We start from the raw sequence: 13,448 nt of genomic DNA, 5'->3' as shown, positions 1-13,448 counted from the left end.
AGATGTGGTTGTGCTGTACGTGTGAATATTAAAGAACCCTATTGGTATATGCAGCATTTTAAACTGTTAGTCGTGGCTATTCAGTACAGCACTATATATAGATAATTACAGTTTTATTACAACTGCTATTAAGACTTGTTAGTTTTGAAAGTATAGTACATGAAGGGTTAATGCCTACGGTTGTTCCCAGCATGCTCTTGCATAAGCGAAGCCAGTTTTAAGTATCGTTGTGCTGAAACAGTGCATGGGGGTTTTTTTCAGCATGGGCTGTTCAGTGAAGAACTTGTTTTCTGAATCTAGCATCATGCTTTCCACATGCACACATACAGGGCTCATTATCACAGCCCTGCCTGCTTCGGCTGCTACAGCGAAGGGTCTGTCAGCATTTCCATTAGAAACCCCCTCGTTTCAGGATTAAAGCATTTCCAAATGGTTCTGGATGCTGGAAAGCAATTTGTGTCTGGAGTCCCCAAGAAGGACTTTAATATGCACATTTGAGCTGGGGCTCAAGCCCTCACTGGTACTCCAGTGAAGTTTTGTGATTGCATTTATGACATTTATATGTGGAAAAACACTCAGCTTTGGCCTTTATTCATTTGTTTTAAAAGAAGAGAGCCCCATAAATCTTTAGGCAGAGCCAAATGCTCTGAAAAAGTGGTTGATGTGTGAATTGCCTCAGCATCAAGCAGCCTTCAGTCCTCTCACCATGGCTGGCAGCAGAGCCTCCCAGCAGCAAGCACCCTGTGTGGCACAGGGTGGGGGTGCCTCATTAGTAGTAAGCCCCTTGCCACCTGTGAGTTGCTTGCTTAAGGATTTTTTGCAGAAGGAGTACCAAAGAGGTTCTTGTTTCATGATGCCAAACACCCCACCTCCTTTTAAACAGCCACTCGGTTTGCTTACTGCCTCTGCCTGAGCAAAATCCAGAGCTGGAAAGGCTCCCCAGCAGTCCTAAAGTTTTGTCCCATCTCTCTCTTCCAGGTATACTCATTCACCTCCAAATCAGCTGAGAGGGGAGAGAGTTTCTGCTCTCCCACTCAGCATTTGGCTGCTAAACCCCACCATTTCTGTTATCAAGGAAAACCAAACAGCTGCCTCCTGCCTTTCTTCTGCTTATGCAGAGGTGCTTTCTTCTCAAGAAAGTAAGAACAGAGCTGGGGATAATTTAAAAAAGAAGGGGCAAAGATAGGAAATTTCAAAAGGGAACAAGAATGAAGTTTGTAAAACTTTGAAATTAAGGAGAGGAGGAATTAGGAGGAAGAATGACAAAAGGCCTGAAGGCAAGGAGCCACCAGTGGAAATGGAACATAAGGAAAGTGGAAGTAAGGACTGCAAATAGTTGGGGACTGGGCTGAGGAAGAGGAAGGTAGTAAAAGGATACCTCTGGAAAAGAAACTCAGAATAGAAACCAGATGACCTCCTGCCTTCCCACGTAACAGCAGCCTGCGAACTCAATACTGTATATCATCCATGCAAGATGGAGTATTTAGTAGAGGGCACAATTTGCCCTCTACGCAGGATGAAACTATTGAAAATACACAAGTCAAAAAGATTATTCTACAGTTCTTGGGCTGTCCATTTCAGTATAGGAAACCCATCATGGCTTTACTTGGTATAGTAAAAGGATTTGCTGTTTTAAGCAAATAACCATGCAGTTACTAAACAGAGACAATAGAAGACGAAGAAATAGGAGAAAGGAGGTAAAGAGTGGATTTAAACCAGAAACACACACACATACACGTACACACAGAGAAAAGAAAAAGCAGCACTTTTGAAACACAGTTCATGAAAGTTATCTCAGCACAGAAATATTCTATAGAAGAAACCAGATCTTTATAGGGCAAGATGGCTATTACTTCAAGTCTGGAAAAATACTTTTAGGAATAATGTGGTTATTTTGCACTCTGTGATTGGCCAAAAAGGGCCAGCCTGACCTGGAAGCAGCCCAGGCTTGTAGCTCTGCAACTGTCCCCCACTGATGGCATTTGCAGAACCACCCTAATACCTGCTCTCCCTAGTTACAAGTCTGAAATGACACAAGAGACCAGGCTGTGACCTCGCTCACAGCACAGAGGTTTGCTTCAGAGAATATGCAGCAGCAGCAGCAGCACAAGCTGCAGCAATATAACCACAAAGTCAAGCAATGCAAGGAAAAGGCACAATTTGACAATGAATATTTTGCACACCGACAGGAACAACACCTGTACCACTTCTCCACTTTCCCTACGTCCAATTTTTCTGACAGGTTTTCAGTAATGGCAATTTGACAGCTAACCCAGACCTACTGAAGCAAAACTAGTATCTGTGTCTATGGACTTAACATGTCAAATATTAGGGAGAATGTCAAGTGCTCATGGACAGTCAAACAGCATCAGAGTTTCACATTTATCTCAACATGAACTAATGCTGTCCTTGTTCTACATCATCAGGCATTCAACTTCAGTGCTCATGTTAGAAGGCTAAGTTAGACTTTAGGGTTTGGGAGGGAGGAAAGCAAGGAAGAATGGAGGAAAGGAAGGAAAGGAAGGCAGGAAAGGCAGGAAGGGAGAAAAGGAAGAGCTATGTTAACCCAGGATTCAAACAGATACTTTAAATTGTCTGCTACAGAAGGACTCTCCACTAGCTACCTCAAAAGCTTCAACACTCAGATTTCTTGGATTGGAGCATGTATGTGGTGATAATATCTGCCCTTCCTCAACTTACTGTCCGTCTCACAAACTGCTCTGCATAAAGGGAGGGGGAAACTGCAAAACAACTGCAGTAACACCGGAATCTTGCTTCAAGAGACAACTCTAACAGCTAGGATTTTAAAGGAAAAACATATTTGCTCTGCTCTTTATGAGCAAGTCTTGTCTTCTCCCTGTTTGGGACACAGTCCCTTGGGGCACAGAATGTGCATACAGAAGTTAAAACGACCATTAGCTGAAATCAATATTGATATTTACTACCAAACTCTTGAAAGATTTAAAGGAGAAAATACATGCAGAGAACACCATTCCAGGCTCTTATAGTCATTATTAACATGGATTTGATAGCACCCGCTCTCTCTCACTACTAATTTTAGTGGGTTACACACTTGCCAGCACTACAGTACGGTATTTGCTGCTCTACCAAGTGGCTAATAATGTAAGAACAGTCTGCTTAAAATTGTATCTACAGTTATTTTCCAGGCAAAGGGATAAAAAAGATGTTTAGGCTGTCAGACTGCCTCCATTTTTACTCATCTCCCAAAAGCTAACAATATTAAGGGAGGTGGGTCCTCCGTCTTCTACAAACCCCTTCACAAACACAGCCTCATTCCCAGAGCTGTAAAAGTCACCAGGCTTCACATCAGTGGTTCCTATGCCAAGAGTATTATTGTGGGTGTATGAAAGAAAAACAAAGAGTCTTCAGATCATCTTCACAACTTAGGATGGTTCCTCGTGCCTATTGCTGTGAAACAAAAAAAAGTACTACTTTAAGGAAAAAATCCAAGTGCTATGCACTGGAGAAGATCTCCAGGAAGCCTGCAAAGGGCAGAAAAGGCAACTGCAACTGCGGTGAGAGATGAAGCCTATGAAGCAGAGGGTGTCGATGATGAACTCCCAGTAATATCTGGCAAATAAGCTAATCTTATGGGACTTTCCAATGTTGGCAGATAAGTGTGTTGTCTGTCCCTTCAAAAGCTGACCTCATTTCTATCCTTGGGTTAATGGCATGCGAAGCTCTCTGCTACACTTACTTTTTCACTCTTCCCCCCGCCCCCAACAGTTATTATTAAACACCAAACAACTTTGCCTATTGTTGTAGTTTGCATACAATTTAATTAAGAGTTTTCCCTCCAGGAATAATATTGACTGAAGGTTCTGAAGGGTTGTTTTGTTTTTTAAGTGTACTGTAACTGCAGTATGCTAATTGCTTTGGTTTACGATACACAAATAGATAAAAGAATTCATCTACCTTGCATGCAAATAAACAGTTGGATTTCTAAGGGGAAGGAACTACAAAAAAAAAAGAACAACCACAAAGCATAAAAGATATCCTGGGGGAAACAACAACACGAGGCTGCTTAGCTGACTTTCATACCAGAAGCAGTTAGGGGCTCTAACGCGAGCTTTGAAAATTCTGCCAGCCCAAATTTTCCTTCTGGTTTATTATATAAAATAATCCCTAAACCAGAACTCTGCAAACCAGCTTTATACAGTTTATGGATAAGACTCTGCAATTCTGTGTATTTCAAATTATTCTAAACTAAGGCAAATCTTGCTTTTTACTTTTTTTTGCCTTTATAGTTAACACACAAGACAGCTTCGGACTTGCATTAGACAGAAAAATTAGGCTGTTAATAAATCAGCTACAAGCCATTAATTATTGACTTTCACCAACTTTTAGTTACAATTTTTAAAGATTCTGGGTTTTTTTTTATTCAAAATTACCAAAAAAATCTGAATCAAACTTTCACCATTCACTGTCCGTAGGATAAGATAAAATCCCCTGGGTAACAAATCTCTGCTGAGAACACTGGCAGCCTGCACGTCCCCTCAGGCAGTACTCAGCACTAGGGATTATTAGACATTAAGAATTAAAAACTGCTTTTCAGCCCTGACAAATCAAGGGCAGGCTGATTTTCAGTACTTTGTATGTACAAAGCTACTGACAATCTCCAATACACACACCTTCTCATCAGACACTTGTCTCTCACTGTCATTTAGCAAGTTTTATTAACAGCAACGTAACAAAATATTTTGCATAAGTTTCATTTGGATTTAGGTTTATCCACATGTTTTTAGTAAAACTGAGATGGAGTCAACTTTCTGTTAAAATACCTTAATTGAAAAAAAGAGGTTCTAAGTTTTAAAACAAGGTTAAAAAGCTGTTTCCAAGTCATCCTTACTATTTACATAGAATATAACACAGCACAATCGGATTTTAAAAGGGTAGTACACAAGTAAAGGATTTTCTTGAACTAACTAGTAACTCAGGAAAAAAGATACTCTCAGGGAAGCTGCAGATATTAAAACAAAACTTTCTGCATTTTGGTGGCCCACTTACACATTACAGCCAGCTTATTCTGGAAACCTTTTTTCAGATTGGAGGATTTATCTTATGAAAACAGTTAAAATTATGGACCAGAAGAACAACTGACAAAAGCTAATGAAAATCTTGGGGGGGGGGGGGGGCAGGTATTTTACCCTCAGACACCAGGAGTACCTGAAGTGACATCAGTAATTACAGGACATGTCCAGCGCAGCTATCATCAACAAGTGATGCCCTGCTGCAGGCAGAGCACACCCCACTGCTCATCAAATCAGGAGGCACTACCGAGGCCTGGAGCCAAAAACGCCCGGAGAGGCAAGCTGACACCAGGGGCAGGCAGGCTCAGTGCCAGACTCCCCTTCTCTCCCCTCATTACACAGGCCAGTGGCACAGTCCTCCACAACACAAAAGGGCTCCTTCCAGCTAGCACCAGAGCAAAGGATGGGGACCATATGTCCAGCGATTCAGGTATCTGACTTGGAAAGAGCACAGGATGGCTATAAACTGCTTGACAGACACCCAAAACAAAACACCAAACCCTGCCCTCCCATGGACCCCACAGCTTGGCTCTGGCATCCCCCTTTGCCCTGAATGTGTCCGAAACCCTTGGGTCAAGCTTCTCAACCATTACAAGACTGGACCCAAGAGAGGGGCTAACTTTGATGGGAATCCAACACAGGACTTCAAAGACTTTTTGCAAATATATGCCTGCTCTGAGCACAGAAGCAGTGATCCCTGTCTTCCCTGCAACTCCAAGTGGGAGTGCCTCAGAGGTACTTGTGAGGGCCAGAGGAGCTTCTCTGCACTATCAACAACTACTCTGCACTAACAACACCCTGTAAATGCATTTGATGAATGCAAGGGGCAAACAAAAGTCTGCCTCCCTCTCTATACCCAGAAAAGCAGTTCAAACATCAGCATCTCAGAGGAGCCCCGTGGTAGGCACAGACATGCTAATGCCAGGGGCTGGGGCTGCCCTGGCTGCACTGCTCCCTAGCTGAGGACTTGGGATGGATCCTGCCCTGACACCCCTAGGAGCCCATTGAGGTCTCAGCCTCCAGGGAACCCCCCTAACCCTCGTGATGCCTGACATACAGCTTTCCTGGTGGTCTACTATGGAGGAGTCCAATGGGGTTAAACTGCCCAAGGTAATGGTGGGAAGGCTGCTCAGCTACTGGTCCCTTGGGAGCACTCCCAAGCCAATGCAGCCCAGAGCTGGACCCAGAGCTCTGCAACAAACCCAAACAGGTACAGTTTGTGTACTTCTGTCCAGACAGACCTCAAGTCCTACCTCAAAGAATGAGAGATTTGGGATGCAGAGGTAAAGGGACATAAATGTAGTCATTGCTCCACTGCCACTTGACAAGCAGAGGACATCTGACATGGGTCGCCACTCTGCTCCTGACTAATAGAGCTGTTGCAAAGCCAACTGCTACCAGCGGTTGGGCAGGGGGCTGAGTGTTGTTTCCAGAATGAATCAAAACAGAGCCTGTCATTAGGCAAAAATGCTCATGTAAACTACAGGAAACCCTCCCAGGAGCAGACAGACAGCAGAGAGATCTGCTCTGCAGGCACTGAGGAGAGCTCTGCACTGAACAAGTTAGTGTGGTGCCTGGATGCATATGCAAATCTGTGGGGTAGGCAGGAGTGTGGAAAGGGACATTTCTTTCCCTCCTAAAGGGCTGCAAGTACTCCTCAGCAATACCAAAGTCTCCAGAACTCTTCTCAGAAGACCACTGTATCACATTAAAAAAAACCAGCCTTTCTGGCCCATGGATTGTTGCCTCTGTTAAGGAGGCAGTATATCAAAATGAAACAATTCCCAGCCAGTGACTAGCCACAGATTTCTGGCAGTGACCAATCCACAGCTACAAATAAGAATAGTAAAACCTGGCACATACAAAAAAAAAAAAACATTACTTTTCCTAACGAGAAGGAGGCAAAGTAAGGAGTAATTCTCCCTAGGCTGTACATTCACAATCTGCGAACAACTCACAGCAACTTATAACATACTGCAAGTGCGAAGCGGTGAAATTCAAACATCTCTAAAAACCACAGATTTGTAACTTGTGCTTATGTAAATACACAGCTTTCAAGCCTCAGCCATCCCGGCCATAGCTCTTCTGGGAAAAATGAAAAAATCTTGGCTGAGGTTCTCACGAGCAAGTGGTGATACTGAGCGCCTCCAGCTTTTAGGTGTCCAATCAGAAATACTTTCAGACGCTTAATTTTCTACTCTTCCTGCACACACCCTCTTCCAATCATATCCCTTCAGGGAATATTTATCTTTAAAAGTAAGCAAATAAGTAAAGGTCAGACACACACACATTATTTTGTTCATTCTCCTCTCAGTATTCTCTCTGACATGAAGATGTAATACTGTGCCAAATTTAGAGACAAGAGGCTAAAGAACACACGTTTGAAGACTGATATATATTTTTAACAGACCTTAAAGATGCCCCAAATCATAATTACCTGCAAGGAGCTTTAAGTACCTTATCTTAAAGGGTCTTTTCCAACCTAATTGACTCCGTGATTCCATGATTCTATATTTGTAGTTTCATCTGAAAAAATCCTAGCTTACATGATCTACCCCAAGTCATGCAAAGTTGGTGGCAAAGCCAGGAAATAAATATATATATTTATAGTTACAATGTACATTATTTTGGGACTGGAGTGCATAGACTGACCTGGCTTTTTGCATTTTTAATTAATATAAACGTATCTCATTTTGAACTAGGGTGCAGGGAGTTACGAATAACAAATTCTTTGTATGAGAACTTAAAATAGGATTTTAAAAAATGTAAAAACCTATCTCAACATGTAATTGCCTCCGTTTCTAAAAAGAGGATTTAATATATAAGCTGTTTTGGTGGTCTGGCAAGTATATGTGTGTGTATATATATATATATATATATATATATATATAAATATATGTGTGATTCCTTTCTCCCTCCTTTGCAGGAACGGATTACTGAGATTTGTAGCAGGACAGTGAAAAAATACCCTTATTTTGAAACTAATCAGAATCTGTTTACATTCCCTAATAATATAGATACTATAACCCACTACACAGAAAACCCAAAGAGCCATGGTCTTTGCATACAGAATCACTAATTTCATTGCAACCTACATGCCTGCACAGCAAACATGCCATGGATATCCTGTACAAACTGACCAGATCTGCCAATACTTCACAGTACCTGCTACAGAGGCAACATAATCATAAAATAACAGTGTAATTCAGGTGGCAGAATTTCTGTGAAAGGAGATTTTACAGGTTAATAATATCAGTGACTACAACCAGTAAAGGGATTATAAATATGGCCTCCAGTATCTGAAACTACAGAGCATTTTTTGAAAGACACTTTCATCCTAAATGCTTGAAAGATCCTCTCAGTGCACCATCTGCTACCAACTGGGCACCTGAAGAGGGTCAGGAGTTCTTCTCAGAAAGATGTATTACTTCAGGGTACTTATTTCCAAGTATATGCTAACAATATGAACGCCATCAGGTCTGTATACTCCAGTTGTCATAATTTTGCATGACATACTATCCAATATTTTTATAGATAAGGCTAGGTTTTCTTCACAGAGAAGGCTATTTATATGAAGAGTTTCAGATGCTGAGTCTTGCTTTTGCATTTATTAATGCCACAAATAGCTTTTTCAATATTAATACTACTAGATTTTTCTGTCAGGACAGTTGTAGGCAATTATTAATAGGTTTGGTTCTACATCTGATGTCAAAATGGACAAAGGAAACACTTAACACCCAGTTTGGTTGGATCATCCAAATAATACAATTCTTTGAATAATTCTGAAGAACAAGAAATGTTTGGAGAGCCTTGAGAACAAATGGGACTATCTTGAGCCTCCTTGAGGCTCCTATGCTATGCTTCCCTCTTTCCCCCATCATGGTGTCCATTCTCACACACTGCCTCGGTCTCACGTGAAGAAGCTTCTGATTTTGGACCATTCATTTTGCATTTCCGTATGTAACAATTTATTTTATGCATTTTTGTATGAGTTCATAGCATGCATCTGGCTGTAGTACACAATGTGTTTTAAACTTTCTGTTGTTACGCTGCTTTAAATACAAGGTTCTTCTCTGAGGCACTTTGATACTACACCCACACCTTTAGTATTGTCTTGGCTGGGCTGCAGACCTAAGAAGTTAGCTCCATTATGTAAGCAATGACAAGAAAAGCACCAAATATCCGTATTCATTAAAGAACATCTGGGCTAACTAACCAATCTAAAAATACAAGTATTTCTCCTGGTGTAATTTCACAAATAACAAAAAGCATATGTGAAGATACAGGCTGCATCTTCTATTTGAAGCTGACCTGGAAAAAATTTACTGAGCATTATCTAGGCTGTAACAAACATAAAAGAGAGAAGATCAGTACATTGAAAGCTTATTTAATTTCAATTGTTTGTGAGAAGTATTTACGGGTTGTCTTGCTTCTAGCACCAATGCTTAGCTTTTTGAGTAGATTCTACTATTTTCTTTACAGATTTCAATCTTAGGTGTACAAAGGAGGAAACGAATCACTTTGGTAGGTGAGTATCAGAGCAAAGGAAAAGAAAAAAAAAAATCACTGTGGTCCTTCATACTAACAAGAAACTCCATTTTTTGGAGAAAGTTCTCTCTATCTCCTTTTCTTAATGGCCTTCTCTGGCAACCTCATTCCCATTCTCCTATTTTCCTACTGAGAAAGAGAAAACAAAAGTGAAACCACAATGAAAAAAGTATTTTGGGAAGGGTGTTTGTGTGATAGAGTTCAGGGGAGAATTATGAAATTATTTGAGTTTCATCCCCAGTGCAGTCTTTAGGGCATTTTACAATTCCAATCAGCTCTTATGTTCACTCATATGATGCGACTGAAAACAAAACCCATTTTCCAGGAGTTGATAGGGCAACCTTAGTAAGGCCATCCCAACTTCCAGAGAGTACACTATTCAGGCAAACCTCACAGTACTGAAGACCCCCATTTCAAGACAGGTCAAGCCCATTTCACTACTAGATATGACTCTGTATTTGGAGGGCAGAGAGAAGGAAGAAATCTTATTTAAATCAAATCCCCTTTTGAGGGCTTTTTTTGCCTGCAGATCTGCCATAAGTGTGCCTGGGTAGCCAGACTAGTTCAGGCACTTGCTGAAGGAACACAAATGTGAAAACACGTACCCACCATGGACTGTGATTGTAAAGTAACTGTAAAGAAACACGGCTAGAATATTGCAATACTACTCATTTTCATGTGTGAAAATCCCTTTGGTGCTTTCCAGTTAATAAGGATGAAAGGAGAAGAAAAAAAAAAAGAGAGAACAGAACATGGGAAAAAATTATAGGGCTGCATAGGCAGCCTCGAAGGAACGTGGACTGAACAACCTTTGAAGTACCCAATTCTAAAATGAGATCATATGAGAAAATTTTAAAGCAATAAAAGCGAACCCTCAGAAACAAGTGTAAGTTACAGCCTGAAGTGCTTTATCACAGCTCCACAAACCCTCTTCCATAAACCTTAGTTGTTTGAAAAGTTTATTTACTTCAAGGCAAAAATTGAACTGATTGGGGGGGAGGGGGGTGTTGAAGGGGCGGGAGGGATCTGTAGTTTTCCCAAAGGTGTGTTGATAAATAAAGCCTGCATCTCATGGCATCAAAATCATTACAGGAGGTGAATTGTCTTCTGCCAGCCTGCAAGGAGGCATTTTCTACTCAGGGTTAAGAAGAACAAATACCAGTGCCTTATGTGCTTCTTCAACAAAACTCCTGCCCTCTGGAAAGCAAAGCCTTTAATTTAACAACATGCCTATAGGTATGTAAAATTACAAACTAACTTCTAAGTCTGTTACCTCACAATGTTATGCCTGGGCTAATGGTAAAACTGCTGTACCACACAATATACCTGAGCTGATTTGGGGGAAACATGCCTGTTTACACAGCACTATGCAGGAGCCGGGCAGAGATAACTAGCTCACATTGTGGAATTAATATCAGTATAACATCACTCTTGAGTTAATCAGCCATGTCTTTCAGTGGGGCTAACTAATCCACACACAAAACTCTGCTGATGTGGATATGCCCCTTCCAGATAGAAATCTGCCCAGCCACACTAATCTGAGAGGCTTATGGTTTTTATGGTGCACACAAACTTGACTTTAAGCATCCTCAGCATCTCCATTATCCCAGGCTTCGTCCTTAATCAACGGAGAGAAACAGGCACATGAACACCATCCACTTGACGTAGACATCCAGATAGGGAAAAGGAATGATGAGCTAGAATTGCCAATTTCTCTCTGCTGACTCTGAAAAAAGCCTGCAGGATTAGCTCAGACACCACACAAGTGCCTCTATGCGGTCAGAAAAACCCATTCCTCCACACCCAAATTTACCACAGCTGTCTGAGCTAGGATAATGCTGGCTGCCTCTCTGTACAGTGCCTTTAAACCTATGGGTAACAGCACACTGAAAAAAATAGAAGTGCATGACACTGTTGCTATTCATATTCTTCAAGCACAGAATAGAGAAAGTGATAGGTTAAGAAAGTGGCCAAGGAGGGTCATGGTTTTTTGCATCTAGATCATATTTTGCTGCCACCAGAGCAGAAAGCTGGCTCCAGTTGCAACACTTCCATTCACATGGCACTGCCCAGCCACAGGACTGGCTGGAATTAGCAAGAGGAAATAGCCCTCACCACTCCAGGGGAAGGCAGTGCTTCACCCTGCACATTGTGACCTGCCTGGTCACTTAAGAACAACCCTCCACCTGAGTACGTGCAGACCTTCCTTAGGTGGAAAGCAACCATGGTTCAGGATCCCAAGCAGACTGGGGTATCTCATGCTATGGGGAAAATCCAGCACAGAGACTGTCTAAACCACTGAAAACAAGGAATGTTTACTCATCCTTCTTTCCCCAAACTTCACCTGTGTTCAAATAATAGCTGTAAAAGAGATCACTTTAGATATTGCTTGAGCTTGTGTGCTATTGCATACTGAAGTTACTTTTAAATAGACTTAAATGGTGATGCTATCAATATAACTTGTGTTGGGAAACTGTAACAGATTTGTAACACTTAATTTCTGTTTCCAAGCCTTATAGTTTAGCTGACACCAGGTTCTTTCAGACCCAAATTTTGTACCCTATACATGTGACTACTTGTTATGTAGTTTTAAAGTAACCCACAGGGGGTTTCTGGGAAGAAATATAGCTAGGCTGCTGCAGGAAAGAAATTGCTCAGCCTGGAGACTTGCTCAGAGCCATTTAGAGATCTGTCCCGATTTTACAAATCAGATAAGAAGTACAGATTTTAAGACTATACAAATGCTGAACCATTTGTTTTGGAAGATTTAGCGAAATGAAGCCTTTAAATTCAATTCTTCAAGTTACAAAAGACTCCATCCAGGGCAGTTGTTATGATACGTTGACTTCATCCTCTAAAGCAACTTTCCTTCTTTATTCCTAAGCTCTGTAACACCCTGCAAGCCCCAAGGGCACCCCTGCAGCAATCTTTGGAGAAAGAAAGACAGAGAGGGAAAGTTGTCCTTGGATTTATTTAGCGAGAAAGAGGCCAAATCTGGGACACAGAAAAAGGTTTGCATAGAGTCAGAGCTCTTGTGGATTTGTAAAATCATCCATGCACATGGAATATATTGAACCTTGAACCTAAACTAAGGTCAAGCAAGTTTAAGGCTTGATACAGATGTTTCACAGAACTCTGGTAAACGAAGGTGAATGTTACTGTTAAAGCAAGAGAAAAAACAAGCTATAAAAACGGTTGGTAGATTGTTTATTTTTCTTTTCAGTCCATTGTCGAGTTTACTTTGTCCCCCTTAAGCCCAGCACTGGTATTTCCTGCGTCTGGGTGATGACAGCAATCTCTTATACACCACATAAAACAGATTTAGAAGTTTGAAAGTCACTGCTGGCCTGGTTTCTCCCCGGAAACATAACCCTCCAGCACCAGGGAATATTTGCATTTTCCTCATTTGTCTTTAATTTATAAAAATACCAATTGCCTTCTGGTGCACCAACAGAAAAAAAAGATAAATTCATTATAAGAAAAGTAGCAGCCCCTCTGAAACCAGCAAGAGAGCTGTTGAACCGAGATTACTTTTTTCTTAATTAAGTTACAGAACAATCCAAAGAGAAGTCCCTCAAGGAAAATTAACACAACGACTGCTAAAAAAGACACTATGATCACTTGGGTTTAGCCAATTACATTTCCTCCTTTGGCATGAATGGGTTTGAAACGATGCTCAGAAAAGAGGCCAAGACTTTCCAAGTGTTCAATGCCATGGTGGAACATAGGCCAATATGGAAAAAATCCCCCTTCCAAGCAAGTTCTGACTAATAGCAATAATGTTATCAGTTCTGAAACTGGAATGAGTCTCCAGATTTGGCAAAGGCAGGAGAAAAGCAAGTTCAGAGA

The 13,448-nt window shown here is 41.3% G+C and overlaps 1 protein-coding gene across 2 annotated transcripts in view; it reads right to left on the bottom strand.

Moving 5' to 3' along the window:
• Positions 1–13,448, bottom strand: part of CREB5 (cAMP responsive element binding protein 5) — a 254,291-nt gene that overhangs the window by 217,851 nt on the left and 22,992 nt on the right. The window contains exon 2 of one of the 2 annotated variants that reach the window (XM_061464839.1): positions 3,937–3,977. The exons of the other annotated variant lie outside the window; for it this stretch is intronic. The gene's annotated coding sequence lies outside the window, so the exon portion shown is untranslated. The remainder of the gene's footprint in view (positions 1–3,936; positions 3,978–13,448) is intronic. 2 annotated transcript variants of the gene reach the window in all.

Source organism: Pezoporus flaviventris, unplaced genomic scaffold (assembly GCF_033815535.1).
Source record: "Pezoporus flaviventris isolate CSIRO_AGI_PZ_B2104156 unplaced genomic scaffold, CSIRO_AGI_Pfla_v1 ptg000037l, whole genome shotgun sequence".
Lineage (NCBI taxonomy): Eukaryota > Metazoa > Chordata > Aves > Psittaciformes > Psittacidae > Pezoporus > Pezoporus flaviventris.
Note: the sequence above shows the minus strand (reverse complement) of the source record. Positions and strands in the feature narration are given on the sequence as shown.